A 6,648-nucleotide genomic window follows, 5' to 3' on the forward strand; every position below is an offset into this window, starting at 1 on the left:
TTTAAGAGGTGTCTGGATGGTTACATGAATAGGGAGGGAATAGAGGGGTTTGGATTGAATAAGGGCAGAAGGTTTATTTTTTAGTTTAGTCAAGGCATGATGATTGGCACAGGCTTGGAGGGCCAAATGGCCTGTTCCTGTCCCATACTTCTATTTGTTCTTTTTAAACAACTATCCAACAATTTCGAGGTCACTATTATGTGCTTTTAGTCAAGATTTGTTTATTCAGTTTAAATTCCTTAATTCTTGTGGTGGGGCTGAACTCATGTCCTCAGATCATTAATCCTGGCCTCAGAATTACTAATGCAGTTACATTTCTTCATTATTTCTCTCCATCACTTTTAAACAAACCTCTATCCAGCATTTTTCTATGCTAATACTGCCTCCTTGTGCCCTGGCCTCTTAATCTATCTGAGTGGTGGGAAGTTCCCTCTCTTCAACACAAATGGTAGTTAAGAAAGAACATTTTCTGCCCTTCTATGCTTAATCTTTGCAATTCAAAAAAATCTCAGTGTTTGTAATGAGATTTTAATCTATTGTTTTCATTTTTAATCAGGTTTTCATGTTTTTAACTAAGCTGAAATTCATAGAGTCACAGAGATGTACAGCACAAAAACAGACCTTTCATTCCAACTCGTCCATGCCGACCAGATATACTGAATTAATCTTAAGTCATCTTGAGTTCTGAGGAAGGGTCACTGGACCCGAAACGTTAACTCTGTTTTCTCCTCCACAGATGCTGCCAGACCTGCTGCGCTTTTCCAGCAACTTTGTTTTTGTTTAAAAGTTAGTTTTCACTTTTATCCAAAGATTGGAAAAGCATCGAGGTGTGTATAGTGCACAGAATTCTCAGCTCTGATGCTTTAGTAAATTCAAATACAGTACTGTCATAGACCTACTACATTCTCTGTGCATCATGAATTAGCATTTTGCCTACACAATCTCTGACTAGATCAGATTACAGAACAATGCATAACTTTTGCTGAGTTAGCACATTAGGCCTAATGCTCCATCCAACTGTAAATAAAGTCACTGGATCATCTGGGTTTCCACAACACAATGATACAATATCCTTTATTGGCATAGTGTAACACACGTAGGTTTAAATTAAATGTTCACATTCACATGAATTTCATAAAATTAATATTCACATTTACTTATACAAGTTTCACTAAAAACCATTCAGTATTTCATACACATAATTCTGCCACATAGATACAGCATGGTTCTATTGCACTCCAGCTCCTAAAAAATAAGAGGATCTCAAAATGGAAAATTGGTAGCAGTATTCTTCACTTCCACATGGAAACAGACGCCACCTCTTTCTGCACCTGTAATACATAAAAACCATTTAGACAAATATTCTTCGAAACAGACACAGGTCACAAGTATATTTAAAGCATAGGTGTTTTCAGTTTTCTTTCTTATTATTTCAGCCATAGAGTCATACAGCACAGAAACCCTTTGGTTCAACTCGTCCATGCTGACCAAGTTTCCCAAACAAAACTAGTCCAATTTGCCAGTGTTTGGCCCATATCCCTCTAAACCTTTCCTATCATATACCTGTCCAAATGTCTTTTAAACGTTGTAACTGTATCTCCTTTATCCTCTTAATAAAATCCCGAAAGTAAAACACACACTGGACAATAAATTGTCAACTCAAAGACCAAATAGTAGCCGTTGTAATCTGTCATCCTATATTGTGGCTGCTTTTTAAAACACAGTATAAGATGCATTACACAAAGCCTTAGTGTGTACATGTGTTACATTGTGCCTGGCTTCAGAACTCTTGGTATTGGATTGAAGTGCAGAAATATTCCAGTCACTAAATATTCCCCCATTATGCAAGCATATAAACATACCAAGGAGCAGGAATAGGTCACTTGGCCCTCAAGCCTGTTGCACCATTCAATAAGGTAATAGCTGATCAGATTACTCCACGATAACCTTTCACTTCTTTGCTCATCTAGAATCTACCTACCTTTACATTAAAACATTCAAGAACTCTGCTTCCACCACCTTTTGAGGAAGAGAGTTCCAAAGACTTGACTTTTAGAGCTAAGTTCTCTTCAGCTCACTAGAAAATAGACAACTCCTTATTTTGAAATAGTCACCCCTAGTTTCAGAAAATAGACTATTGATTTTCAAAGTTCATTATACAACCTAATACTTGGGACTTTCATGGATTGAAATAGTTTTTGAAAAGAGATGAAGAATATTGACTTAAGATTGCCACAGCGGTCACCTGATCAGGTAAGTTGGCCAAGACTCTTGAAACCAACGTGGAATTAACAAGAAACAGCCATTCTAAAATTAAATAATCATCAATATTTCAAAAGATATCTTTTCTCCCATTTGATCATTTCCACTCATCATCTTCCAATTCTTAATATCCCACTGTTGACAAATTTACTCCACATTCATCAACGGCCATCAAATCACAAGCTCTTAAATAACCTTCACACTAATTAATTTAGTGACTGAATTATTTCATTCTAATATCCTCCATAATTTTCAAATGGTGTAATTAGAATTCCAAATGTAAGTCTACAAGGGATTTTATTTTTTGGCTTTCCATCAGATCTAAACAACAGCTACCACTTCTCACATCTGATGACTCAATCCCTGGTCACAAAGAGAAGCAAAGATGAAGGAGGCTGTTGAGCCTATTTAGCTCCTTATTGCTTAGAATCTACTAACATCCCAGTATCTTGTTGCCTTTTGAATGGTTGCAAATAGTACCTCCACCATCAATCTGGAATTCGCAACTTGTACAAGAATTATTCCCAAACATCATCCACAACATCAATTTCTTGCATGCTTCCATTTATTACTATAAATTGAGTCTTCAGGCATTGCGTAAACGTGGTGCTAGATTTACCTCAACTTAGTATTTTGTGTAACCTCAAGGACACTCTTATTTAAGACTTCCAAAGCTGAAAAGCTTCAGTATTGTTGACCTTTCCCTATAACTGAATCATGACATCATCTTAGTTACATTTTGCACGTTACATGCTGCACCACTTCTCAGGTCTGGTGCTTCTTTGGACCACAACATGTTACCTGATGGTGGCTATTATCCAACTTTAGTATTGGCCTCTGGCTTATATTATATGACAAGATAACCCAGTATTTTTTTTTAAACTTTGCTGAGTGTTGTTCTGCAAAGCATGTACAATGTTCTCTTCCCAATCTAACTCCATTCTTCTGGTATTTTTTTCTTTCAATGTTTAACAGCTTAACTGTGCCAAATGGAATTCAATGCAGGTGCAGACCCTTTCGCGGTTGCTTCATAGGTGGATCCCCTGCACTCCAAGTACCTGTGAATTTAACCAACATATATTGCTTTCTAAATTAAGTTTGAAGGAACCCTCATACAAATCCTTGTATAATTCCACCTAGCCAGACACCATTTCCTAAATTAACACCAATCACATCCTTTTTTTTCCAGCAAATTCCTTATCAAACATCAGGTTTTATTTAAACTTGTGCAGACTTTGACACTGTACTCTACCCAGGATTGGAAATCAAGGTAAACTTCATAATGGAACTTTGACATCAACTTAGCCTGCCATTTCCTCAAAAAAAGTCAAGAGGATTCGACATGGCAGGATCTTCAAAGCATTTTGGGTGTCCATCATCTAATTATTTTCACATAAATAACTCAAACTTGTTTCAACAATTCCATTTATTTGAGTTAGGTGTCCAGACTATGCCTGATGACTGACATCTTCCTTGCTGTAAAATTTAATTATCCAACAAGTTAATTAAACCATGTAACAGCAAAGTTGGAATTTTTTTTTTCTTTATTCATTTATGGAATGAGGGCATCACTGGCCAGGCAGCATTTATTGCCCATCCCTAATTGCCCAGATTGCTGTGTTGAAAGTTCTTGAATTAGTATCACTGACTTTTTTCTCAACTGACTACAAATGAAAATCCCTCATCTCTTCAAAGAAACTGCATTTCTCTCTACAAAACCTAAATCTAGCAAGTCTTTAAATACTGCTCCCACAGCAGATGAGTTTCTCAAGACATTTTTTCTTGGAGTTACAAGTAGGAGACAAGGTCATATTGACTTTTACAATGCAATCCCCTTCACCTCATTTCCAAAACAAAAACATTTTTTGAAATAACTACTCCAAATAGTCTAACTCAGATATTGTTCATAATTCCCTACGTTAAAGATCTAATACCTTCTGCATCCTACTGTGTTGAGAAAGAACTCCTCAGAGTCTGACTTTTATGTATTTTTTTCTCCGAAGCTCAACTGAGGAAACCCTCGTCTTCCCCACTTTTCTCCTCTGATTATGATCTTCAAGTTGTTAAACCCTAATTTGGTATCACTCAATCTTGATTATGATTTATGTCATTTGCTTTTCAACAAAAAGCAGTTGTGTACTTTGGGCCTTGATCACTGCTGGAGTTCCCCAAATGAAAGTTAAAATGATTCCAACTCTTTGGTTTTTGCTAATGTTTGATCTGCACATACAAAGTGACAGTGTTGTGAGATTCAACCTATACATATTTTTGTGGAGTCCTTGAGTCTTAACGTGGTTCCTTCCAATTGTGCCCCAAGCTACTCAGGAAATTTAGAGAAGAATCATGTTGAACATTCAGTTTGCATTCAGCAGTCTTGTTTTGATTCAGATAAACTTGGCAGGTAAATCACATTAATCAGTGATAGCTAGATTCCTACAATAATATATGCAAATTCATGTTACAAATGACAAAGAAACAGCAGACAGTATATGATGGAATGGTAGGAGAAGGGAAGTAAGTGACAACAGTTATACATTCTAGAGTATATAAATAAAAATAATAAAATGAAGAGAGTGTGACACAATCTCCAACATAAAAGCTGAAAACAGACAGATTCAGTCAGGCAATGCATCCAAGGCTTACCTTGAGCAATGACACAAGAGATCCACTATTTTGTGACATAGATCTTGTGCAATTTATTGTGGTCAGACACAGGGGAGGGAGAGAGAGAGAGAGAAACCTTCAGAGAGAGGGAGAGTTCAGATATGCAAGATGAAACAGAAGTTTAGCCATTTCTTTTTCTGAAGAAGGGTCCAGACCCGAAACATCAGCTTTCCTGCTCCTCTGACGCTGCTTGGCTTGCTGTGTTCATCCAGCTCTACACCTTGTTATCTCAGATTCTCCAGCATCGGCAGTTCCCATTATCTCTGAATCAAATTTCTTTGCTAATTGTTTTCAATTTGAAACAATCCTTTATTGATCGCCATCATACCTCTCAACTTAAAAATGTTCTATTAAAACTTCTATAAGCATTCTAAACCAACAAAATGGTTTATATACTCTCAAGATTCAAATAGTACAGATCAGGGAATAGTTTACTCAAAACTCTCAGGCCTATATTGCTCCAATAAATTAGGTGTGCCCAGCTCTGCACTTACCTTACTGAGTTCAGGAAATAACTCCTGTAGTACTAAGTCCAGTAGTACATATGTCAGCTGAAACACAAGTAAAATAAGTAAGTGCTCAAACCATATTACTTACTATTTCATAAAGCTTTTTAAAAAATTATTTGTTACCTTTATTGGAAACAGTTGCAATATGAAGTCACTTCTAGCAACTGTTTTAGGCTATTTAGTCTCATCCTAAGGGTACTCTCCCAAAACAAAAGCTAAACTTGCAGCATTATATTGAGTACTTGTTTAAGAAATCTTCACACACAATTGCCTAAGATTCATCAGTCACTGGGGCCTTCAAATCTGAAATCCACACAGATTGCACTGAACATAACGAAAGCAAATTTCTTATCCTAAAACCTCAGCCCAGCACAGTGAAATTCTTTTCACCAAGGAAGAAAATGCCAGTTTTCCTCCTCCAAAATTATACACTTGAAATCTGCCTGTTTCCATAATTTTATTAATTAAAATTTTCTATTTTCCCTAAAGTAGAAGCTCTTCAGAGAACATGTTGAAAACCTCATGTGCTGACAACATATAAAGCTCTTTCTCTCTACCATTCCCAGCCTCAGAACATCATGCCCTTAAATTGCTAGGGTTCTTATGCAGCATCCAGCCTTAGACATGTGAGAAAAAGACCTAGGGAAATGAGGATGACGCTCAACAGTTAATTAAGATTGGCAAGAATGCTTGTCAAGTCAGTGACGCCCACAACCAATGAACAAATAAAAACAGTTCTAAAAGCAACAGCTGCAGAGATAGCAGATTAACTGATATGATTTTCCAAACTGTTTTAGGTTCTAGACTGCTCCAATGGATTGGAAGTTAGAAAATTCTAGATGAGAAAGAAAGGAGAAAGAACAGCTTGAGATAGAAAAGGAATTCAAAAATAGGTGATGGAAATGAGAAGAACTAAAGCTAAATTTCAGACAAGAAAAAGATGAGAACGAAAGAGCATTTCAGAAGACAAACAGGGAATACCAATTTAAAATGATGCTGTTAAAAAGAGACAACAAATGTCAACCAAGACTCCAATGGCTAAATTAATCAATCTAAAGTCCAGAAGGAAAATGTTAAGCTTGTTTAGGCCCTACCAAAATTGACAAAAAGCCATGTGGGGATAGTCTTTATATCATTTGAGAAAAGAGCAAAACAAATTAATTACCTAAAAGAAAACTGGATGTTGCCCGTTCAGAGCAACATGACAAGTATA

At 36.4% G+C, this 6,648-nt stretch overlaps 1 long non-coding RNA gene across 1 annotated transcript; it reads right to left on the reverse strand.

Moving 5' to 3' along the window:
- Window positions 1–1,046: 1,046 nt before the first annotated feature.
- On the reverse strand, window positions 1,047–6,311 carry LOC125482409. The gene is made up of 2 exons (XR_007261635.1): window positions 5,421–6,311; window positions 1,047–1,331 (listed from the first exon to the last, which is right to left on the reverse strand). It is a non-coding gene; the product is annotated as an uncharacterized LOC125482409 (long non-coding RNA).
- Between the last annotated feature and the right edge of the window lie 337 nt (window positions 6,312–6,648).

The sequence above is a fragment of the Rhincodon typus genome, unplaced genomic scaffold, assembly GCF_021869965.1.
Source record: "Rhincodon typus isolate 14 unplaced genomic scaffold, sRhiTyp1.1 hic_rhity00009921, whole genome shotgun sequence".
Classification (NCBI taxonomy): domain Eukaryota; kingdom Metazoa; phylum Chordata; class Chondrichthyes; order Orectolobiformes; family Rhincodontidae; genus Rhincodon; species Rhincodon typus.